This window comes from Neltuma alba, unplaced genomic scaffold, assembly GCF_004799145.2.
Source record: "Neltuma alba isolate B1F8T4 unplaced genomic scaffold, ASM479914v2 tig00002863_pilon, whole genome shotgun sequence".
In the NCBI taxonomy this organism is placed as follows: domain Eukaryota; kingdom Viridiplantae; phylum Streptophyta; class Magnoliopsida; order Fabales; family Fabaceae; genus Neltuma; species Neltuma alba.
The window spans coordinates 1,213,923-1,240,897 of NW_021633048.1; the positions used below are offsets into that span (position 1 = coordinate 1,213,923).

Consider the following 26,975-nt stretch of genomic DNA (forward strand, 5'->3'; position numbering starts at 1 on the left):
TTGCTTTTTTTTTTTTTTTTATGCTGCATTCTTTTGCCTAATTAACTACCATAACCTTATATCGTGCCAACTAAAATATACCAGAGAAAAAGCGTTCAAATGACTTCTCGTCTTTTAAATTTTAGAAGCTTTTTTTCCCTTTACAATGCCTTGCGTTATTTTGTTTGCTAAGCTTATTTGTTTGGCTTTTTGACTCCAGAGGTGAATGAGACTACCGAGAAACCCTTAATTCAAGCTGCGCAGGAAGCACAGAGACCAGCTGTAGTACAGGACATAGGTCCTAATACTGTTTTGATGGATCTTGATCTAATACTCTTGCTTAATTAATTCTTTATTTTGAATTTCTATCATGTTAACTGAAATTTGCTAGAAGAATCACAGGAGTAAAAAACTAGTTCTAGAAAAAATTTGTTCAACCTACCCAAAACTTTTGTGACTAGTGACAAAAAAAAAGTAACGGATTTATTTCTCTTCAGAAAGAAGTAATTTATTTTTATTTTGAAAAAAACTCTTTTCTCATAAATTTTTTGTTGTTGTTTTTTTAGCTGTTGGAACTCAAGAGATTGATGACACCATGGACAAATCCTTGATTCAGACTGACCAAGATGCAGAGAAACTTGCCACAACACAAAATACAGGTTCTTATCCTGTTTTGTATCTTTTTCTTTTTTGGGTATTATTCTTTGGATGAACTAACAAGTCTGTTATCATGTTAATAAAAATGTACCAGAAGAATTACATGATTCATATATTGAGACTCAAAAGATATGCGATACTATTCAGAAGTCTTCAATTCCAGCTTCTCAAAATGTTCCAAGCTCAACCATGATTCATGAAGCAGGTATTGATTTGCAAGCTCCGATCAATTTGAAATGAATTGATAGGGAAAGAACTGCAATTTTCGCAGGACTTTTTCATTTTCTCAAAACGTGCCTCAAACTTTTTTTTGCCCCTCCTTGCTTGTTGATTCAGCTCTTGATCCATCACCTTCACAAGCTTCAGAACCTATGATTTCATCAATAGAGAAATCGAACATTTATAGAAGCTACAAGGGAATGATTGACATTCCTGAAAAACGCATGCCATATTTGGAGGCTGGCGTGAGGCGGCATCCTCAGGTGCTTGATTGGCTCAACACAAAGCGACGCAGAGTGTTTGCTTCCTCTTTCTTTTCCTTATTTGCTGAGGTGACTCATATCTTGAGGACCACTCGAAGAGTGGACTTGGCCGAAGATGATCGAAACTACATCAGAGAATGCTGCACAGCGTTGCAAGGGGTTGGCTTTGATGATTCCTGGATCAGTTACGTGCATGGCTGCATTGACGAATGTGAAGATGGAGAAGACCTCAAGAGGAAGGTTAAGGAGGCTGAAGATCATGCTTCAAATTTGAAAGCTCAGCTTGAGTCCATCAACAAGGAGTTATCTTCGGTGGAGGAATCCTTAGTGTTGTTGCGTAACAGGTCCAGTAGGCTGCATGATTTCATTGAGTCCTGAAGTTTGTGGATTCTCTTGGACATTTACTTGCTTTGACTTTTTCAGCATATATTTACTTATGTATATTCATTTATAGTTTGTCTAATGTACATTATAAGTAATGCGTCATGTTGGATCCAATGAACTTGATCGTTCTGCATGTTACTTGCAATATTGAAGGAACGTGATCATAAAGACGTTGCTCATGGTAGCATCATATAGCTTGTGTTTTTGTTTCTGAGTTCCCCTGTTCAATGTAAACAAAACAGGATTTGTTTGTCTTCTGCTAGCGTCTTTTAGAGCAGAATGGATTCGTGTTTCATCAATACATTGATAAATGTGTTATCTACCATCTTAATCTTCATCATATGATATGTTTATCAGAATAAAAACTGATATTTGGAGAAGGCATAGTGTTATCGAAAATTCATGAAAAACAGAACAAAGCAGAGCAGTAGATAAGTTACAAGATATAAGCCGATCAAATTGTCAATGCCGCTTTCAAGTCTATTTACCACGCCACTCTCGTTTTGTTGGCTTGCGTTGTAAATATAGACAGCTAATTGGTACAAACATTCAGGAAATTCATATTAAAAGTTCCAACCTTTTTCTTTCTTCTTCGAAAAATTTAAGCCAAAGGAGATTTTTTAATTGCATGTGAAACCTGCTCGCTATTTGTGAAAGAGAGCTTCAAATAAATTATAAGAGTTAGAAGTCAATACTTTAGCTCTTTAACCTTATAAAAGGTCTTAAATGATTATTTTTAAAAAAATTAAACTTAATATATTAGTATTTTAGACTTTTTATCAAGATTCAATATCTCAATATCATCATTTTTTATTAACAGTTTTCAGGCTAAAAGATTAAAAATATAATTTTTAAAGTCAAGGAACCAAATCAAAATTTTATGTAAATTAAAACTTAAAAGACTAAAAATATATTTTAACCTTTTAAAAAAAAAATTAAAAATCCAAAAACATAATTATTTCATAAGCTATCAAACAGTCCCTATACATGCTAAAATTAATTTCAAACATATATCTCGTAAACTACTATTGCTTTTCAATTATACTCAGAAATCAATCTTATAATCAATTTTATAAATTCATTGCAACTAAATTCTGTTTTTTCAACTCAAACCCAAACACACCCTTAAGTTTTCTCAATGACTAGTACATAATAAAGAACTGAATAAATCAGCATCTCTTAAAAAACAATTAAAATTTATTATCACTTCTGAATGGTGATAACTTCTATTCAAAGAATGTTTCAATTTTTAAATCTTAATCTGATATAAACTATATTTCTTGTCGCCTTTCTAAATTTCTCTATAACATCTGTCATGGTCATTCATTTCCCCTTTGTTAACCCCACTGATCTGCACAGACATTTATAATTACATCAAAGGAATAGTTGCATGCGTTGAATTGTAAATTGAATTCTATAGATTGAAAGCAGAAGAATGCACAAAGCACATTTCACAAACCCAGAAACTATACTGTAATTCAAATTATAGATTACGAGGTGGGAACTGCACAACTTGCTTGATCAAAACCAGGAACAACCAAAACATCTACGTATAGAGAACAAACTTGATGGCTTGGGTTCGGGATCAGACTCTGGTTTCTTCCGAGGAAGATGCTTAAAGAATGCTTTCACCGCTCCTTCCACGCCATCCTCATTTTCTATGGCTTTTGCTAGTTCAAGTGCACGATCCTTTACCTGGAATCACATCATATTGCACATATAAACATGATGGTGATAGAATTTCTGCTACAATGCTAATCATAAACTTCCTTAGAGTTTCAAATAACTGAAATGCTCTGCACGACACCTCAACCATGGGCGATAGGCAAGTCCTATCATCGTAGCTGAAAACTAGTTCTTCTCAACTAGCAAGCAAAACCAGAGACAAGTATATCTCTCGTAAATTGCTTTTTTGCATTACAGTCCACGTTTTAGTATCATGCATCAATAATTAGCAGACAATGCGCACAGTGGTTAAGTTCCCTCTTCACTTCTGACATATATATGCTGCTTTTTGCTGGCTTTCATATTATCAAACTTAAAAGTGACAGAAGGTTATATTACCTTGGAATCTAGCATAAAATTTATTGCGTCAACCAACTTAGGAAGAGAAAACTCATCAACTGGGATGGGTTCTGGACCAACTCCTTTGGCATGTACTCGCTCTCCCCAAAATGGCTGATCACCAAAGAATGGAACTATGGTTGTCGGGCACTACCAGGAAACATAAAAATCATTAAAAATAATAATAATGATAATAATAAATTTCTTTAAAAGAAAAAGACAGAATCAGAATATATGAAACTTGGTTATGTTGATGGGTCGCAAATCTAAAATCGTCAAGTTGTTGGTAGAATAGAAGATCGTATTTTTATTTTGTTGGATTCTGATAATTTTATTAGGCCATTGTTTTAAATTAGGAATAGGCTTCATGTTAAGTTGCTCCTAGAAGATACGCATATGATGGGAGATTTTTAAGGAAAAATAGGTGGGAGTTTTTGCCCCAGTTTCTTAAACGTTGGCCGTAACAACTCAAGATAGATAGCAGTACTATATTTCAATTATTTGTATTTGATCTATTATGCAGAGAGCGAGGGTCTATAAATTACTTACTGCAGCCCTTAGCCCAGCAGCAGTAGTTCCTGCACCTCCATGATGTACCTAGAAGAAACAGGGGGAAGAGAATGATAATTTGCAAATACAACCAAAAGTAAACCTAAAAAGAGAGATTTTACCCAAAAAAGAAACAGAAAGAGGCCTGTAAGCACATCATTAAGAATGAAAAATCAAAATTTCCTATAGAAAATTTTGCGGATAGAACTGAGACTTATCATGTAGCCAACAAAAACAAAACCTTATTCCATTTGCTAACTAAACCTGTTCGATGACCACTTTTGTTTATTCATTTATTTATTGTCTGAGTTCAATAGCCTTTTCTTTTTAAGCTAGGATACAATAAAGATGTTAAAAAATTTTACCAGCAGTAAAGTAATTGAAGTCAAATCTTTTCGATCATCCTCAGGTCAGCATCAACACACACGAGAAAAAGTAAACTTAGAAGCACTTATTATTATTAGGCCTATGTCATTACCATATGAAGTGAATTTTTATTACAGCCAGACAGACTTAGCAGGGCTGTTGGGTCCCACCTTCATGAGATGAACTGCAATTCTGCCCAAAACTTGGACTCATGCTCAGCTTAGTTTATGGGTGGGGTTTGGTCCAGGATCCAATCATAGTTTAGAGTCTCTTTTCACTTCATTGACCATGGCTTGAAATCGTGGGCAACTCAAGGTGTGTTTGGATTAGAGTTTGCAAATCTGTTCACTTCATTCTAAGCGACGAAGAGTGCTTGCTTCATCCTCCTTTTCCTTATTTGCTGAAGTAATTCGCATTTTGAGGACCACTCAAAGAGGCCACTTGAAAGAAGATGATCGAAACTACATCAAAGAGTGTTGTAGCGTCTTAGAAGTGGTTGGTTTTGATGCTTCATGGCTCAATTATGTGTATAAATGCATTGAGGAATGTGGTGATGGAGAAGGCATCAAGAGAAAGGTTGAGGAGACTAAAGGTCAAGCTTCCACTCTCAGAGCTCAGCTTGAGTCCGTCAAGAAGGAGCTGGCTTCTGTGGAGGAGTCCTTAGTGTTGTTGCTTCACGAGGCCAGTAGGCTAGACGAATTTATTGAATCCTGAAGTTTTTGAGTACTCTCTTAGAGCTACTTGCTTTGACATTTTCTTCGTCAACAATTGTGTATTTACTTTGTTATGCTGGTTTCGTGATCTGTTTGCTGCACAATATTATGGACAACGCACATTGGAAGTGCTACATCCCTTGAAGGATACTATTTTAATTATATGGTTTTGGATTGCAATGTGGGAGATTAATCTTAAGTCATTCTAAAGTGAAAAAAACATGTCAAGGGTTCATTACCTTTACTGTTCATTAGCTGCAAAGAATTTGGCTTAGTGCCTCATAAAATTAGGGTTCAATTCTCATTTATTAAGGCAGAGTAGGCCTCATAAAATGAACCTGGATGTTCTCCTGCCCAGATTGAACCTCTTGTTTGAAATTGGAATGTGCTTTTCAAAAACAACACCTTAATTATTACGAGGACCACGCAGAGTGGACTTGATTTAGAAAGATTTGGTTCATTGTAGCATGCATCGATGTTGTTATTCTCTCATGTGGTTGTTTTTGAGTTCCCCTGTTTAATGTAAATAAAACAGGATTTGTTTGTCTTCTACTAGCGTCTTTCAGAGCAGAATGGATTCATTTTATCATCAATACATTGATGAATGTGTCTTATACTTCATTATTGTATTCTGGTCTTAAACATAAGAACTAGTTGAAAATTAAATTTGATCATAAATATAAGACCTTAATCTACTTTATCTTTTAAATTTATTTTATTTTCTCTAAAATATCTTATTGATTGTAAAAGGTTCTCATCAAGGAATATTTTCAATGCATATGATTGAAAAAGTAACTTGAGAGAGTCAATACACACTCCAAATTAATTATATAATGTTTATATTAAGAATAAGAGGTAGTATATGTTTATTAGTAGAGGAATTGATATTTGAAGAAGGAGTAGTGTTATTGAAGTGAAATCTTTTCGAGCATCCTCTCGTCAGCGTCAACACGCATCAAACAAAGTAAACTTAGAAGCACCTGTTATTATTAGGCCTATGTCATGACTATATGAAGTGAATTTTTAATACAGCCAAATAGATTTAGCAGGGGTGCCGTGTCCCACATTCATCAGTCGACCTACAATTCTGCCCAAAATTTGGACTCATGCTCAGATTAGTTTATGGTTGGGTTTTGGTCCAGGGTCCAATCATAGTTTAGAGTCTCTGTTCACTTCATTGACCATGGCTTGAAATCTTGGGTAATTCAGGGTATGTTTGGATTAGAGTTTGCAAAACGTGTTTAAATCAAATGCCAAACATGGGCTGAGGATTTGCTCTGCCTCAAACATGAGTCTAAGAAAATAAATGAGAGGTTATGGGTGCTTTTCTTTTCTAAGTGGGTCTGGGTCTTGCAAACAGGATACCAAACATAGCCTAAACCACCTAAGATAACTACCATCATGCAATAACTACCTATGATGGAGATTATTAGCATGTCAAGCATTAAGATGGGGGTTTCCAAGAATATTGAAGCCCTTGACTAGCCAAAAAAATTATAGTAAACTGCTAAGTTAGAACAGAAAGCCCAACACACTCAGACAAGTCTGAACCAGCAATTTAACTGGCTGATACTAAAACTTCTCTACATCTGCCATGGCACAAATTTCTGAGAATTATCAGATTTATGTTAGTGATTTCCTGATGTCAAAATATCTTTGAAATTGTGGTAAACAAAGATTGACAGAAATGGAGGATCTCCCCACAACCTTGCGGCATAAGAATAGCCAGTCATGAGGGCAGTTATCCAATAAGTATATAGAGTCCTTTGGTTCTGCCACTAAGAAGAAGCATAAATAGTTTAAAACCAAAAACAATTACTATAGAAAAAGAGAGATTTTATCTTACAATTTCCAAGACCTCCCCATCCTTTATTGATGATGCCCCTCTGCCCAGTTTTTTCTAGTGCTTCCACAATTATTTGATTCATTTTTTCTGGTTCTTGAACAGGCTGTAATAAGTGAACGAAAAAGACACGAAGTAAATAAGATCAAAAGAGTAAAGATAAAATAAAAATCAATTCATGAAGTCCTAATTCCCTTCTTTATTATTTAGCAGTTTATGAAGCCTGTAGTTTAACAGACAAACAATCATTAAATGAGGACCAAACTTCAAATAGGGAAGTACCAAATTGCACTAAGGATGCAATAATACTAACATCCTCATAATATGTGTATTATCCTTTACATTACATAGCTTCATCCTCGAGGAGCGAAGAGACTCAACCAGAAGGCAATTAACAAATAATAGCTCTTTTAAGTATATGGTAATTAAGTATAGTTCCTGAATTTTAGTTTCAAAATTTTAGGATATTTTGTCTCATTCAGCATTGAAAAATAGATAAAAACAATTAATAGGACCATTTAATTCTCATTTGAAATGATATTTTCAATAGTCTTTTACATATTTATGACAAGGGGAAAAAAATGAACACTTCATAGAGTAGACCCTCTGTAAATTATGATAGAGGCAAGTTATATAACAATTAACTGATGTTGCAGACTAGCATTTCTTAGAAACCATTTTTCGCCCATTGTATATCAGAACCAAATTAAAATCCCCAATCTTATTCGAAAAAGACAACATAAATATTTATACAAACTACATGGAAATGATTGACATCCTTGAACAAAACATGCCATATTTGGAGGCTGGGGTGAAGCGCCATCCTCAAGTGCTTGATTGGCTCAACACAAACCGACAGAGAGTGTTTGCTTCCTCCTCTTTTTCCTTATTTGCTGAAGTGACTCGCATTTTGAGGACCACTCGAAGAGGCCACTTGACAGAAGATGATAAGAACCATATCGAAAAGTGTTGCAGCATCTTAGAAGTGGTCGGTTTTGATGCTTCATGGCTCAGTTATCTGTATAAATGCATTGAGAAACGTGGTGATGGAGAAGACATTAAGAGGAAGGTTGAGGAGACTGGTAAAGGTCAAGCTTTCAGTCTCGAAGCTCAGCTTGAGTCCATCAAGAAGGAGTTAGCTTCTGTGAAGGAGTCCTTAACCTTTTTGCTTGACCAGGCTAGCAAGCTGGACGACTTCATTGAATCCTGAAGTTTTTGTGAAATCTCTTAGAGCTACTTGCTTTCACAGTTTCATGTTTAGCACTATATATTTACTTTCCTTGTATGCTGCTTTGTGAATTGTCTAAAGCACATCATAAGGAATAATCTGTCATTTGCGTACAATGCACTTGTTCTGTATGTTAGGTTATGAATGAACGGGAAATGCTACGCCCTTCTTGGGGTACTATTTTATTTATTTGGCTGTGTATTGTGATGTTGGAGATTATTATATGAATAATTCAATTTTTGAGCCGATATAAGCCATCCAACGTTTTTTTTTTTTTTGCCAATTCGATTTCAGGTTTTTCTCTCCATGCAAAAACTCCATTTTTCCACGGGTGCAGATTTTTTCCCATGATCAGTTCAAATATTAAATGGTTCATTTGTCAACATGATAAAACCCTATGCTTTTCACTTGCACAAGTGATAAAGTCCACAAAATAAGTGTCAGTAGTTCTATGCATTGAAGTTGTTTTCTGCATTATGTTACACAAGTCTCTGGTCTTCCAACTTCTTGCTCTGTTTCATTCAAGTTGCAGAAGAAATCATTCCAAATCAAACATTCATTTTCTAAGAAGTCCTGAGTTCTACTAGTTCTTGTGTGCACAATATATATATATATATATATATATCCATTCTCCCATTTTTTATATCAAACTTGTTTTTCTGCTTTCCACATACAAGCTACTTTTCAAAAACAAAACAAAAAAAGTCATTTTCTTGCATCAGTTTTTTTTTTTAAATAGGAAGATCAATTGTATAAAATGGAGGAAATTATACAAATAGGATTGGCATTATAGAGCTCGGGAAATAGAGAACTAATAAAACATCAGCTTTGTTGCTTTCTTGTCAATCATATGCCCATAAAATTTTTTTTAAAAAAAAAGAAATATCCCTTCGGACGTTCTTTTTTCCCCTTCCTCTTAAGCTCACATATGACGTGTTTTTTTTTTTTAAATAAAAAAAGTTGGCCTCTCATCTGGGCAAAATGCGGTTTTTCTTCCTTTTGATCAATCTGGTATAAAAATCAGTAAAAAAAAAAAAAATTGCCTTAGATATTTTGGAAATGTCTGCTTCATTGTGATAAATCTCATAATAAAATTTTTAACTAAAATTACCAGTGTAACATAGAACTAGAGATGAAAACTGGTCAGTTCAACCAGAAATCAGCCAACAGTCACTGGTTTCCAATTTTCACAATTTCACCTTTGTATGAAATGTTCCTGAAGGCAGGAAGCATTTAGTTGTTTTTACCACCATATCTGCTCCGGAAAGAATTTAAAAATTAACATGTAAAATCAAAATAGTAGAAATGCAGTTCACCCAAAAAAAAAAAAAAAAAAGAAATGCAGCTGCACAAATAGTACTTCTTTGCTTATTTATATAAGATTTATTTAATTAATAGATAAGTTAATTAATTATAAGAAGTATAATATTTTTTTAAATATCATAATTACCTTCTTTAATATGTTGAGAGAGTATTAGTAGGATTAATTTAAAAAAATTAATAAATATTAAAAATAAGTTTTAAAATAAAACTAATGTAATAATTAGATTTTATATTAAAGAGTAAGAGAATAGTTATATGATTCCAAGGACTGATCTGAAAATCAGCAGCATATATTTTGGGACCATTCCTCCTGGTTTTAGTCTGAACTTGAAACGAGGGACAAAAGAATTGTCGGCCACTAGTAAAGAGGACGCACGAAAAAACATTGTTACTTTTTATTGTTTCGTTATTCACCAAAAGAAACTTTTTATTCTTTTGCTTTTCTTCTTTTAATTCTCTAAACACTGTTTAATGCATTTTGAATTAGTTCACACTGATAAAATTAAATAAAAATTATAATCATTATTGCACATATAATACAAAAATGATAGAATATTAAAAAATTTAGCATTCTAGATATATTGATATATGTGAGAATAATATATTTATAGAGAATATAATAGAATCATAAGAGTTAAAAAAAAAGTTAATAAAACACTTAAAATAGAGAAAATGACACAAAAATGACACTTAAACTTGAAAATTTTAAAATGGTCACTTGAATAAGAAAAATTCTAATTTAATTTAAATTAGTTATTTGTAATAAATATATGTTATTTTTTCTTGCTAATTATTTATATTAATTAAAATTACTATTTGGTAGAATTTTTAACATGTGCAACTACTATAAAGATTACTTAAAAAAATATATAAATATAAAAGATACAATAAATTAAGATTTTATATTTAAAATTAAATTAAAAGTAAAACTAGTTTTTTATGCGAATGGCCGATATTTTATTAACACTGGGTTGTACTATGTCTCCGATTCTAACTAGCCAGAGTCGGTGGTAATACTTCTTACATAGACATTTGCTCTAACAACCTGCTCCCTTGTACAAGCTTTTTATATTAATTACCGATATTTTATTAACACTGCGTAGGTTGTACTAGCTTTTTATATTAATTGCCGATATTTTATTAACACTGTGGAGTTCTAATTACAAGGGTTTATTTAACATTATAATTAGAGTCCGATATTGGCATTTGTTCGAGCACATGTCATATCTAAATCATGTACACAATTACAGCTAAGCATGAGTTGGATACATTGCCTCTAACAACCTGCTTCTTTGGTCGCTTCTTTGAGGTTGGACTTCAACAGCCATAAAAACGATAGAATATTAAAAAATTTAGCATTCCAAATATATTAAAATCATATTCCTCTAGTAAAATAGAACAGAGGTAGAAGGTATTTTTTGATCCTATTTATAAAGTATTGAAAGAAATTTTATGTTTGAATGTACAATTTTACTTTTTATTTATTATTGTGTTGACTTTGTTTATATAAGATATAATGTATATTAATAAGAATACAATTAAAAAGTTATTAAATTTTAAATAAAATTTAATATAGTTTAAGATTTTTTTTAACATGCGACAAGGAATCGGTTTCAAAGAAAAAAGTCAATGAAACACCTTTCCCCACAACTTTCACATCTTTCCACGTTGCGTTTCCAAAAGTTCTCAAAAGTTGAGAGAGGTATCACGAGCAAGATTAAGAAAGAAGCCTATCACGTGGTCAGAATCTTTTCTTGTCTCTTTCTTCCTCTTCTTCTTGGCATCTCTTGTTGGTCTTCGCTTTTCCTCCTTTGGCTTTCTTCTGGTTGTGGACCATCTGATACCGATTGCTTCCTATTTCTCAAGCTTTTTATCAGCACTCTTTTTCAAACTCGTTCTTCTACTGTTGCCTTCAAGTTTTAGAAGAAATCACTCAAAATCAAACATTCATTTTCTAAAAAGCCCTGACTTGTAGTTCTTGTGTTAGTGTCCTTCGTATATGTGGTGTTCACTCCTTCTTCTCCCCAGCTTTCAAATCAAACTTGTTTAGCTCTTTTCTGCATACTAGCTACTTTTCAAAAGCCCAAAACAAAAAAAAAATTTCTTTTTGACATTTTCCTTTGTTAGATTTGTTGTTTTCTTGTCAATCAAAAGCTCATAAAAATCTCCAAAAAAAAAGTGCAAGTGTCTGGTTTGCACAAAGTCTGTTGTTTTTCGTTTTGGTCAATCTGGTATAAAAGTCTCCCAAAAAAAAAAAAAAGACAAGTCTTTGCATTAAAGATTAGGGAAGTGTCTGCTTCATCTGTAGAGTTCAAGAGAGACAGGAAGTTGTGCTGATCTGCTGGTAAATTCTGGCTCTTGATAGTTTTCAGATAAAATAATTAATCATGAGTGCCATGATTGGAATACCTGATCTGTTTCTTATCAATCACAGAACTTTCTCAAAGCTGAACCAAAGACCACAGCCACAGCATCGCCTCATCTGCTTCAGGTAACTTTACTTCCTTATTGGTGTTTCTATCAGTATTGTTCTTATTGATTATAGATGCCGCATCTTGTTACCTCAATTTCTATTGCTTTACCCAACATGATACGACTTAAAAGGAACTGGATCAAGCACTTTACTTTCAGTTTGGGTCAAGCTTAAATCCCTCTTTAAAACCTTCATACAAAGAAACATACTAGCTTTATTTAAATGCTTGATGTGGTATTGTCACCTAGTCCCTTTTAGTCTCCTACTTCATTTCTTCCCATTTTCTTTGATCTTTGATCACTTATTTTGTTTAGATCTTAAATTCTTTTTCTAATGTAAGTGCAAATATATAATATCTTTGAATTTCTAATTGTTTATTTATTTATTTTTCAAATTTTATCTTTTTAATTTAGTGTTAATAAGCCTCCTAAAAGTGCCTAATGAGTTGTTATTTTCTTTATATATAATGAATGTGCGCTCTTGAATATTAGACAAGTTTAGAGTAATTTTGAAAATGCACGATGAACCTCATCTTATAAATTTAATCATGTGAAATAACATTTTACAAAATGTCACTTGCCACAATTAAGAAATAGAATTAAGATTATAATATATTAATCATAACCGGTCTAACAATAATTTAACTACAGTTCAACCATTTATCATTTTATCTCTTTGAACTAGTATTTCGATCGGTTCTCCAATACAAGTTTTAAAACCTTATTTAGGACTCGCATCATTTTGGATTAATTTAGGCTTATTCAAACAGCAAATAGTATGATATGTGCTGGGGCGTTTAAACTCTTTCAAAATTTTTCATTCATTGTGGGAAGTGAGGGCTAATAATACAATTTTGTTCCCATATCTTTCTTGGTTCTGGATGCTCAGAATCCCTTCCTCTTGTTTTCCTTTTAGAATTCCAACTTTACTATTGGATTAAAATATGAATGCATCAGATTTAATGTTCAAAAAAATTGATGTTCACTTCCCTTTCTCATATTTATATAATATTATAACAATAATTTTATAAAATATTAAATTTAAACTATTTATTTTTTTAATTTAATAATAAAGATATAGTTATGGGAAGAAAAAGAGAGAGAGGAAATATGGAAGTATCCCTTCCGAGTTCCGTCTTCGTTGCCGGTCCTAGTTTTCTGTCGTCTCATTCGTACATGACAATAGAAAATTCGAGAGGTTCCCTTCTTTGCAGATTATTTAAATACTACTACTTTTTTTTGATATAAGATTTTATTTGATTTTTATTTTAATTTTAAATATAAGATCTCAATCCATTTTATTCCTTATATTTATGTATTTTTTTAAGGTAGCTCTTCTAACAATGCTGGTTTTAACTAATATATTTAATTAACAAATATATTTTAAGAAAAATAACACATATTTATTACAAATAACTAACTTAACTTTTTTGTTTAATTTTTTTGAATTAATTAATTAGTTTTTATAATTAAAACCGGAGATAGTGTTACATGGAATTATAGAATATTTGTGCTGCTATTACAATATTATCCTTCACTGGTTAAAAAAAAAACAAACAAACAAACAAACAAAAAGTCAGCTAGCCACCCTCATCGCCGCCTAGTACTGAGAATAAGAGTTGGCCACCCAGTATAATAGTTGGCTTAGCCCTATAGGTCCCCCGCTTAACTGAACCAGTCCTGCGGAGTCAATTTTAGAAATGTTTCATTTTACCAGGTTCAACCTTGCTGACAGGTTTTTGGTCCAAAAACCAAAAAAACCCTTGCTGGCAGGTTTTGACCCCTTTAGGGCCTGTTTGGTTTGAGGGGAGGGAGAGAGGGAGGGAGATTTCATCTTCACCTTGTTTGATTTGATTAAAAAAGAGGGGAGGGAAGGGTATTTAATGATCCCTTGTTTGATTCAAGGAGGGGAGGGGAGGGATAGTAATAATCAATTTATCATTTTACCCTTACATATTAGTTTACGTTTTTTATTGATATATTATATAAATTAATTTACATCTTAATTTAAATCATATAATTTAATAAAAATTCAATCTTATCATGTTAATATGTGTATTAAAAAATTGGTACAGTAATTTTTTATTCTAATTAATATAATAATATATTTAAAATAATCAAATTAACAAATTTTATATGCTCTAAGAAAAATGAAATTTTATTTTCTTTAGGCTATCTTTTTTTCCAGCTTTAAAATATATTTAATAAATAATATATTTATAAAAAAGATTAATTTTATAATATTATAATTTTTTATTTAAATAATTTTTTATTTTTAAATAATTTTTAAAATATATTTTTAATTATAATAATGTATATATTTTTTATTTTTTTACTTAGGATAATATATTTTTATTTGAAATAAATATTATAATAATATATTTTATGGGTAGAAGTGAAATATTAAAAAAACCATATGGACATAATGGTCCAAAATTTTAGCTCCCCTCCAAAAACCCCCAATTTGGAGGGGAGCCAAAATGGGGGAAGGGAGGGGAGGGGAGGGGACATTTTAGCTCTCCTCCCCTCCAAAATTTTTAACCAAATGAGGGGAGGGACTCATTTTCCCTCCCCTCCCCTCCAACCAAACAAACCCTTAGGGGGAAAAATATAATTTTTATATCTCTCATATGTTTTATCAACAAAATCAAAATAAAACAATAAAATTAATAATCAAAGGCATAAATATGAATAAAATTAAGTCATAAACACATAACATCATTATATTTAAACATTCATCAACATCAAAAGACTATCTAACATATCCATTAACAAAACAATTACATCCATAAACAAGATAAAAATATCCAAAAATTTTATCAATAATATAAACAAATATTATCATCAATTTTTTGAACTTTGTCATTACTATCTGTAATTGCTCTTTTTTAAGAGTATGCATTTCTTTAATAGCAAAAATATCAATTTTTTCTTTTATATAAAAATTTCACTTTTTATTCTTGTAGTCTAATTATTATTTTATTTTAGTTTGAAATATATTATTGTTGAAACTCATAAATTTTTAATTCAAATTATAATGCATCTCTGATCTTCAAATTTCTTTCTAACTTGAGTTTCACATTGTTCAATGTGCGTTCACCTTCCAAACGCATACCAAACGCGCTCTAGATAATTCCTCACATCCTAAAATGCCTCTACCTACCAAAGACGCTAAATAGCTCCTCACATCCTGAAAATGCCTCTACCTGCCGCCTCAACCTTAATTTGGGGATGCTCATCAAGTGAAGTATCTGCATTTTATAATGCAAAAAACAATTGCATTGGTGTATTCGGGTTTAGTTTGAACCCGACGAATTTCTTAGAGCTGGCTTAGAAAAACCAATTTTGAGAAAAACACAAGTTTTTAAGACTTATTTAGGCTGACTAGCTCGGCTTACATTACCAACTTTATTTAGGAAGTGTTTGGATAGAATCAAAACCATGATTTTAAAAATACTTTTACGTTGCATGAAGTAAATATATGAAGGAATTTGTCTCGTGTTGTGAAAAAGTGCTTCTAAACACGTCCTTAACCTTGACATCTTAATATAGAACTTATACTTGGCTCTTGGTCTTTTTCTGTTTTATTTATACCCCTTTTCTTTGATCTTTGATGAATTTTCTCTTTTTTCTTTTTAAATTGTGGGCTTTTTTTGTTTTTAAATGTAAGAATAGATGTCTAATCTTTGTACTTCTAATTATTTGTTACATTTTTTCCCCCAAACTTTATCTTCTTAAAAGTGCCTAATGAGTTGTGATATATATATATATATATATATATATATATGAATGTGTGCTCTTGAATCTTAAAAGGCTTAGAATGATTTTGAAAACCTATGATTAATGTCTTCATATAAATTTAATATTGTGAAGTAACATTATACCAAATGTCACCTCTAATGATATAAAATTAAGATACAGTAAATTGATCATCACAAGTCCAACAGTGATACGCTTGCAGTTGGGTCATTGGTGCTTGAACTAGTGTATTGATTGTTGGTTCAACGGCCCGTTTGAAATGTAAAACCTCGTTTAGGCCCAACACTATTTTGGGTCAATTATTTAGGCCTATGTGCTGGGGAGTCTAAGCCCTTTTCAAACTTTTCACTAATTCGATGTGGATTGATGCTTAGACTCAAAACAATTGTTGTCTAATTGTATAATTATGGTTCCATCAGACCAAAACCATTGGGGCTAATCATTTATAAAATTCATAATCAATTGAAAAAAAATTAACCAACAAAGTTGAATTTAATGAAAAGGACTAGTTCCCAATAACGTGATTTACTAATGTTTAAATTCCTATTTTGAAAGGCAATGTCTCACATGGGATTGAGTCTAGAAAGAAAATATAAGCTTAGTGAAAAAAAAAGAACAAGAAAAAGGAAGGGAAAAAGACAGAAAAATGCACCTCCAACTCCAAAAGCCCAGAAACGTCCGCCCAATTCCACAAATCCCATTTTGGTACCATGAGACCAAATTGGGATTATTATGTGAAAGGAAAAGACCACATTGCCCTTCATTTTAAATATTATTTTTAAAATATCACAGTCCCTACTGGCCAGCCGGTCACCGGACCTCCGGCAGCGGCGGTCACCGGAGCTCGGCGATCAGCCGACAATTGGTCACCGGAGCTCCGGTGGTTGGATTTTTTTTTTTTGAAAATTTTTACAACTTCAATATAACGGTTAACAACTTTTGTAATGCTATTAACAACAGCTTTTCTGGGAAATTCAACAAACTCCGGTGACTGGAAACAATTATTTTGAAAATTTTTACAACTCCAATATAACCGTTAACAACTTTTATAATGCCATTCACAACTTCAATATAGCAATTAACAACAGCTTTTCTGGGAAATTCAACAAACTCCGGCGACCGGAAACAATTTTTTTGAAAATTTTTACAACTTTAGTATAGCGGTTAACAACTTTTGTAACCCTTTTAACAACTTCAGTATAGCGGTTAACAACAGGTTTTTGAGTTTGTTAAAGGCATTACTGAAGTTATAAAAATGTCACTTTTTGAATTTAAAAACTTGTTGTTAACTTCTATATCAAAGTTGTTAACCATTATATTGGAATTGTAAAAAATTTCAAAAAAACGTAATTGTGAACATTATACTGAAGTTGAAAATTTTTACAATTCCAATATAACCGTTAACAACTTTTGTAATGTTATTCACAACTTCAATATAGCAATTAACAACAGCTTTTCTGGGAAATTCAACAAACTCCGGCGACCAGAAACAATTTTTTTGAAAATTTTTACAACTTCAGTATAACGGTTAACAACTTTTGTAACCCTATTAACAACTTCAGTATAGCGGTTAACAACAGGTTTTTTCAACCGCTATACTGAAGTTGTTAACCGCTATACTGAAGTTGTTAATAGGGTTACAAAAGTTGTTAACCGCTATACTGAAGTTGTAAAAATTTTCAAAAAAATTGTTTCCGGTCGCCGGAGTTTGTTGAATTTCCCAGAAAAGTTGTTGTTAATTGCTATATTGAAGTTGTGAATGGCATTATAAAAGTTGTTAACGGTTATATTGGAGTTGTAAAAATTTTCAAAATAATTGTTTCCAGTCGCCGGAGTTTGTTGAATTTCCCAGAAAAGCTGTTGTTAATTGCTATACTGAAGTTGTTAATAGCATTACAAAAGTTGTTAACTGTTGTATTGAAGTTGTAAAAATTTTCAAAAAAAAAAAATTCCGACCGCCGGAGCTCCGGTGACCAATTGTCGACTGGTCGCCGGAGCTCCGGTGACCACCGCTGCCGGAGGTCCGGTGACCGGCCGGCCAGTAGGGACTGTGATATTTTAAAAATATTATTTAAAATGAAGGGCAATGTGGTCTTTTCCTTTCATATAATAATCCCAATTTGGTTTCATGGTACCAAAATGGGATTTGTGGAATTGGGCGGACGTTTCTAGGCTTTTGGAGTTGGAGGTGCATTTTTCTGTCTTTTTCCCAAAAAGGAAGGCTTTCATTAAACTGGGCAAAGTAAAGCCACGTATTCTTGGGGAAGACAAGACGAAAGCAGAGACAAATACTCACATGAATAATACGCAGATTCGTTGTTGGGGTAAAAGAAGAAGAAGAAGAAGAAGAATACCCAGATTCATTGAACCCTTCGAAGCTAGAATTAATAACTCGAACTTGAATTCGAGAGCTATTTCGAATTTACTACTAATCATACTGCCTTTTATTAGTTAAAGCCAAGCAATTGCATGCGTGGGCGTGGTTTATGTATGCGTCCCTTTTTCGTCATTTTCTTCGGGGAGTCATTATTATAACTCTGACCCCCTGTTTATCGAAGCTTTAAATTTCTTATCGTTTTATCCAGGAAGTAAGAATGGAGGTTCTCGCTGCTATTGTTGGAAAAATAGCAGAGTTAACTGTTATGCCCATTGGAAGGCAAGTGGAATATTTATTATTTTACAAAGGGAACTGTAAGGAGCTAGAGAAGAAAATTGAGGAGTTGAAAGAAAGAAAAGTTCACGTCGAGCATGATGTTGAAGCAGAAAGAAGGAACGGAAGAGAGATTGAAGATGAAGTACTAAGTTGGCAAAACAGGGTTGACTATACCTTGGAAGAAGTAGAGAAACTTCGTGAAGATCAACCTCGTGCTAGTGTACGGTGTTGGAAATGGTCTTTTCCTAATTTGATATCACGACATCAACTTGGTAGAAAAGCAAAGAAAATGACATTCACCATTTCTGAACTGAAGGACAAGGGGAAGTTTGATGGTGGAGTTGGGTATGTTCCTGCTTCTAGCATGGGTAACTTAATTTTTGCGACTCGAGGTAGTGAAAAGCTTGACTCAAGAAACTCAGTGAAGGAGGACGTTATGTTGTCTCTAGCTGACCCCAAAATAAGCAAAGTTGGAATTTATGGGTGGGGTGGAGTGGGGAAGACCACTCTAGCTAAAGAAGTTGCCAGAAATGTTAAGGATAGAAAGCTGTTTGATATGGTGGCCATTGCAACTATATCCCAAACTTTGGATGTTGAAAGAGTTCAAGATGAGATTGCATATCAATTAGGCTTCCACTTGGATGAGAAGACTTCAATTGGAAGAGCTGACCGCCTTTTTGCAAGGATAAAAATGGAGAAAAATGTCCTTATCATACTAGATGACTTGTGGGAGAAAATAGATTTGGACAAGTTGGGAATTCCATCTGAGCAAGATCTTAAAGATGGAAAATTATCATTCACTTCTAAACATTTAGATATTTCACAGAAGAATGAAACTTATCAGGGTTGCAAATTATTGTTGACTTCTAGACGGTTAGATATTTTACAGAAGAATGAGACTCAAAGTAACTTTCTTATAAAAGCATTAGATAATGCAGAATCATGGAGTTTGTTTGAAGATATGGTTGGTGATGCTATTGAAGATGCTGATTTGCAAAACATAGCAACCCAAGTGGTTGAAAGATGTGTAGGTTTGCCTGTTATGATAGTCTCAATTGCAAAGTCACTAAAATTTAACAAGAATATTCATTATTGGACAGATGCCTTGAACAATTTAAAGAGAGTTGATAATGGGGACATGTATGGGACTGTTTTTTCAGCTTTTGAATTTACTTACAATCGATTGGAAGATGATGAAATGAAGAAAGTATTCTTGCTATGTGGTGCATATGGACCGCCCGTGTGGTTTAGTGACTTGTTAAAATATATATTTGGTTTGGGTGTTCTGAAACACGAAGATACCATTAAAGATGCAAGAAATCGATTGTACCGAATAATTGATGACTTGAAGGCATCCTGTTTGTTACTTGAGAATGATGCAAACAAGACCAATGAGATTAAAATGCATGACATCGTTTGTGAAATAGCTGTTTCAATTGCTCGTAAGAGTGAACATGTTTTTGCATTGAGAAATGATAGGATGCAAGATTGGCCAAGCAAGAGATTTCTTGAAAGGTGTACTCAAATAATCTTAAGAAATTGTTTTATCCAAGAGCTTCCTCAAAATCTAGACTGTCCTAATTTAAAATTGTTTTTCTTAAGTATCAAAGAGGGTTGCATTTTGGAAATTCCAGATTCTTTTTTCGAGGGAATGAGCAGCCTTGAAGCATTAGACTTGACAGGCTTGATAATTCCTTCACTGCCTATATCTCTTCTTTCCTTGACCAAACTTAAAACATTGTGTTTGGATCAATGCACTTTGAAAAATATGGATGGAATAAGTGCCTTGACAAATTTAGAAATTCTTAGTTTCTTGAATTCATACATGGTGGAGTTCCCGAGTGAAGTAGGACAACTAACTCATATAAAAATGTTGGATTTGACGAATTCTAGAATTAAGATCATGCCACCCAACATTTTGTGCAAGTTGACTAAAATAGAGGAACTTTATATGGGCAATGCCTGGGTTAACTGGGAGGAGGAAAGTTCAATTGAGCAAAACAAAAGTGCTAGTCTTGTTGAGCTTGGGTGTTTGACAGGCCTGACTACTTTAGAAATTCAAATTCGTGAGGCTTGGATGGACATGATGCTTGACAAGTTAGAGAGATACAAGATTGTCATTGGAGATAAATGGGAATGGTCAAGGAATAAAAGTTCCTCAAGGTTGCTAAAGCTAAAGCTTGATACTAGCATTCATTCGGAACATGGGATTAAAGCATTGATTAAACAAGTGGAAGATTTGTACTTAGATGAAGTCCATGGAATTTTAGATGTGCTTTTCGATTTGAATGGAGAAGGATTTCCTCTGCTAAAGTATCTTCATATCCAAAATAATGGCCAAGTTCAGCGTATCATCAACACAACAGAGTGGAATGAAACTCATGTTTTGTTTCCAAAATTAGAGACACTAATACTTCACAATCTCAATAACTTAGTGAAGATATGTGATGGCCCACTTCCTGTTAATTCCTTTGGCAAACTCACGGTCGTCAAAGTCAAAAGTTGTAATCAACTGGTATATCTCTTTTCTGTTTTAATGGAGAAAGCTCTTTCTCGACTTGTTGAGCTCCAAGTTTTGGAATGCAATTCAATGAAGAGGATTGTGTTAGTTGAAAATGAAAATAGTGGAATAAGTGGTGATGAGAAGATTGAGTTTCATTCACTACGCTCTTTGAGTCTTTGTGATTTGCCAGTCATCCATGATTTTTGCTCAAATGAATTGACATCTTTTATGACAGCCACATCATTATTTAATGGCACTAAGGTATGTTTCTTTTTCATTCAATTTATAATTTTGTTATTTACAATTTAGATCAAATGACTGAATCATAAGTAACTATCACAATGATGACATATGGTATTTTTTAATATATCTACAGCTATATATATATATATATATCTAGAAGTAGAATGTCAAATTATTAATGTAATGAGGTACTCCCTCCGGATAAATTATATTTTTAGAGAAAATCATAGTTTTGTCCCAACAAATTTGTTAGATAAATTATAGGCAAGTCCTAAGAATCTTTAGCATCAATTTTTAACACATACAAAATATCTAAAATGCTATTCTAAACCTTCGACCTTTGACCACCATTGATGGGTGACGAGCTGGTAAGTACTAGAACCAGCAGGGCATTAAAAATTTATCATTAATATTTTATTAATAATTAATTTAAATATGATGATCTTTTTATGAAATAAATATGATTATTTTAATAATATTTTCTCGTAACAATTTACAAGTCCATCTGCACTATTTATTTACAACTTATGTCTTTTCTCACACGTTCTTCAAATTTTATAAATCCATTTAAAATTTGGCCTCTTTTTTTTTCTGCAAGTTATATCCGTAAATTTTAGAATTCTTCGGCTGTTATCTTTAACTCATAAATTGCTTCCCAATTCATTTCATATTACAATTGATCAGTTCTCCTTTGAACTGCAATTGAAATTTTTGTAATTACAAAACTTTTCTTCGAGATCATCTAAACCTGTACATTTTTTATATATAGATATACAGTTTTTGTTTTTATTTTTAAAGAAAACTTCTTATTATGTTGGGTTATTTAATTTAGATTTATAATACTATATTCGTGTCACAGTAATCTATTAATACTCAAGCGTTGTCTTGGCTGGCATGATCTTCAAGCTTGTTTAACAAATGCATTTTCCTACTTCTCTAAATTGTCTAAATGATAGTTTTGTACAAACGCATTTACTTTTTAGAAGATGTTTACATAATAAATTTTTACAAATCCATTGTAATATACCACTTGTTAAAATTAATTCTTATGGGGTGAAAATTTTTTCAATTCGAAAAAAAAAATCAATTTGCAACATTTGAAAAACCTATAAAAATACAAATTTTAAAGTTTAACTTATAAATTTTAGAAATTTTTTTGTAAATAATGAAAACTTTAAAAATCTTACAAGCAATTTATGAGGTGAAAATAGAAAAGAGTTTAAAAAGAAAAGAGTAATAAAATGTGAAGAAATAATTTGTAGAATAGGTGAGAAAAAGCTTTCAATGGATTCGTAAAATTTGAATATGAAAATAAAAATTAGTCTGGTGGTGAATTGATGCGAAGTTCTATTTGCAAATAGCAGACGTAGACTTGTAAATTGTTATCGGGAAATATTATTATAATAAAATATTATTGAAATATTAATTATTTGCTATCCTGTCCGCGGCCAAAGGCCTATAAGTCATAAAAATTGCACCCAAATTCTTGACACTTATATATAATTTATTAAATTCATGAGACCAAATTATCAATGGCTCTCTCAGTGTCGATCAAGTTGTCATCTTTCCCTCTCTTTTTTTTTTTTCATTTACCAAGTTGAAAGTAACATATTTTTTCAATCACAGGTTAGTTTCTCTAGCTTGGAGACCCTGAAGTTGAGTTCAATCAATCTGGAAAAAATTTGGGATGATCATCACCTTTCTGCAGCCAATTGTATTCAGAATTTGACTAACTTGATTGTTGAGGATTGCAGAGGCCTCAAGCATTTATTCTCATCTTTTGTGGTTGGAAGTCTTTCAAAACTCAAACACCTTGAAATAAGTAAATGTGATATGATGGAGGAAATCATTGCTCCAGATAGCCTTGCAACACAAGAGGTATTACGATTAGATTTGAAATAAATGTTTACACCACAACATCAAACATTTGCGCTTGTGTACTTCTATTCAATATCTCTCATGTTAAATGTTGGTTCTTTTGGATTTGTAAACTGTGCTTTGTATCATAGGTCCGGTTCACAAAGTTGGAGACCATGGTAGTTAAAGACATGGAAAGCTTGAAGAAAGTATGGCACCTTCAATTTGATAGGTTAAAGAGTCTGGAGGTAAGCAATTGTGGGAAAATTGTGGATATTTTCCCATCTGATATGCAGGGAACGCTTGGAAGCCTTGAGACTTTGACTGTCAGCAGTTGCGGTTCAGTGGAAGAGATATTCGAATCAACCGCCAAAGGAATCCATAATGAAGACGAAACAGCTACACAACAAGTCTCACAATTGAAGAAACTCCATCTATTTGGCTTGCCAAAGCTGAAACACATTTGGAGTAGAGATGCTCAAGCAAACCTTCGTTTTCATAATTTGCAACTTGTGCGTGTTGAATACTGTGAGAACTTGGAATACCTTTTTCCATTCTCCATCGCAATGCAAGCTACTCAACTGGAACATATTATCATCATAACATATTCAGGGAGGATGAAACATATTGTTTCAGGCAACGAAGTGATCCCCATGGACAGTCCCGTCAAATTTGAGTTTAATCGCCTGACCTCTTTGGTGTTTTGGAATTTATTGGAACTTGAAGGACTTTATGCTGGAAAACATAGTTTACTATGTCCATTATTAAGGGCATTAGATGTCCGCGTGTGTTTGAAATTGAAGCTCTTCAAGACACAAGGTACAAGAGCCCAAGATAGAGTTTTTGATGGTAAACAGCAAATCTCAATGCAGCAGCCTCTTTTTACGCTTGAAGAGGTATAGAAGAAAAAAATCTTAATTTATTTAGACACCATAAATATCTCAATGCATGCATTTTTTTTCATAATATCCTTCTATATTAAAAAAAAATTAAACAGGTTTGATTATGCAGTCTATTTATCACTTGTTTCCTACCTCACTCTTATGCCTATTTATGTTGCTATGTACAAAATATTTGACATATGCTTTTCACCTGTGTTACATATAGGTGATTTGCAACTTGGAGAAGTTGGCCCTAAATAGTGAGGATGCAAGCATAATATCACAAGGACAACTTGCAAGAAAACACTTCAGGAAGCTCAAAATTCTTTATTTGGCAAATTTTGAAGATGATCACGCTACTTTTCCCTATTGGTTTCTCCAAAACGTAACCACTCTCAATGAGCTACTTGTTGAAAAGAGTTCTTTCAAGGAGATATTCCGAGAAGAAATACCTATACAGGACAAAGGAAAATTTAAGATCGGAACACGAATTAAATCATTGACACTCAATCGATTGGATGATCTGGAGCATATATGCAAAGAAGGATTTCAAATAGACCCAGTTCTTGAAGAGCTTGAATACTTAGATGTGCATCGATGTTCCAAATTGAGACACTTAGTGCCTTCCTCTGTTACTTTTAGTCACTTGACATATTTGGCAGTGCAAAATTGCAAGGGATTGATTCACTTAATGACCTTATCAACCGCAAGAAGTCTGGTCAAATTAACAACAGTGAAAATAAGGAACTGCGATTCACTTGAGCAAGTTGTGGTGGCAGAAGAGAGGGAAGGGTCTGAAGATGAAATTGCATTTAACAGCTTACAAATTTTGGAGCTTGAGTGTCTGCCAATGATCAAGAGTTTCTGCTCTAGTAACTCCGTGTTGAACCTTCCATCACTAGTGAATGTTGTTGTTAAGCAGTGCCCAAGAATGAACATCTTCTCTATGAAAAGCGCAAGCACCCCGAGTCTTCGAGAAATACAATCAAAGGAAGAAGATGAACAGATGTATTGGGAAGGTGACCTAAACAGAACAATAAACAAGATGTTCGTGGATATGGTATGTTTGATTTGACCCAAAAATTTCTGATAAACATAAGTGGAAAAAGATCATTCTCTACATAATTACAAACTTTTTCTAACTTATAATGACAAAATTTTATGGACAAACCATTGGAAAAGCCAAATGTTTATGTTTAGTTTGCTTTATTAAAGCCCTTTATTTCTTTTTACTAACCCTGCACCTGAAATTTTGCAGGTGGCATTCCATAGTTATAAGCATTTAGAGCTATCTCAGTATCCTGAGTTAAGAGAATCGTGGTACAGCCATGTTCAATCTGGAGTGTTTGGTAATTTGAGAAATTTAGGAGTACATAAATGTGACTTTTTATCCGATGTGCTACTGCCTCTAAATTCGGTGCAAGCGCTATCCAACTTAGAGGAGCTTCAAGTAAGTGAATGTGATTCATTGGAAACTGTGTTTGATCTAACCAACATGGATCGAAAGAAGGTCTTTGTTAAGGAGACCATTCAACTAAAGAGAATAACTCTCTCTGGTCTGCCTAAGCTCAAACACATATGGAAACAGAACTTCCAAGAAACTGTCAGTTTTAGAGAAACAACAGAAAGTCATGTCCAACATCACCATCCAGAATGTTCCATTCAGCAGGTATGATATGAGACTGTTGCTTAACTGGATTGAATTACATATGTTATGAACAAATGCAGCTTATGTTTAATATTTATTTTTATCATATTTAATCAAAAAATAGTCAGATTCAGAAGATCCAAGAAAAATATGATAATATAGCGTTAGCCACAAGGATTTTGTGTGTGTAATGATATATATATAAAATAATTGTACGCTATTTTTGGTGCTGAAATCATTGCCTCGTTTTGCAGCCTTGGTGACTTTTGAGTTCTGCCTAGCCTTATTGCTCCTGAATGCAGTATATATGCTTTTTGCTTTTTTTGTCATTTAGTATTTATAAATATTTTGTTTTAATAGATGTGAGATATTAGGGAAAAAATAAAAAAAAATATTGTTCAAATTTTTTTAAGACGCCTATATTGAATAAAAATTTTATGTATTTTTTAAGACTTTAGACAATTGAAACCTTTTTTATTGCCAGAATAAAAGAGATTTATAAACCATAGTAATCTTGCTGCCCGTTGTCGTAAAAGTTTTAAGATCTAAGGATATAATTTCTTCATTACTCATTCGCATGTCAAGTTAGTATTACTACTGTTTTATAATTATTAGTCATGTTTTATGACGTATCTTGTCCGTATTTGACTTACCGTATTCAAATAGTGTCCATCATTTTGAAACATATCTGTAAATACATGGCAGGTACGTTTCCCCAACTTGGAAACAATGATAATAAAAGGCATGCCAGAGTTGAACACAATATGGCACCCCTTCTTCACCTCAAACTGCTTCGACAGCCTTAAGATGATGCAAGTCTCAGAGTGTGAGAAACTTGAGAATATATTTCCATCATATATGCAGAGAGCATTTGCAAGTCTGGAGACATTGATGGTTAGTGATTGTAAGTCAGTACAGGTCATATTTGAATTCAGCTCCCAAATGGGCAGTGCAGAGGAGACAGCACGACTACAGGAACTAACTCTGCTTCGGCTACCAAAGCTGAAACAGATTTGGAGTAGAGATGCTGAAGCAAACCTTCGTTTCCCCAGTTTGCAGACTGTGTGTGTTGAATACTGTGAGACCATGGAATACCTTTTTCCATTTTCCATAGCAACGCAAGCTACTCGACTTGAACGTATTACCATAAAGAATGCAGGGAGGATGAAAGTAATTGTTTCAGGCAAAGAAGGCCTCATGGACAGTCCTATTGAATTTAAGTTTAACCACTTGACCTCATTGGTGCTTTGGAATTTATATGAACTGGAGGGATTTTTTGCTAGAAATCATGGTGTACTATGTCCAGTATTAAGGGAATTAGATGTCCGCCTTTGTGTGAAATTGAAGCTCTTCAAGACTCAAAGTACAAGT

The 26,975-nt window shown here is 33.1% G+C and overlaps 1 pseudogene; it reads right to left on the minus strand.

The window, feature by feature from the left end:
- Window positions 1-2,976: 2,976 nt before the first annotated feature.
- LOC114739613 (sterol 3-beta-glucosyltransferase UGT80A2-like) overlaps window positions 2,977-26,975 on the minus strand; it is a 145,567-nt pseudogene continuing 121,568 nt past the window's right edge.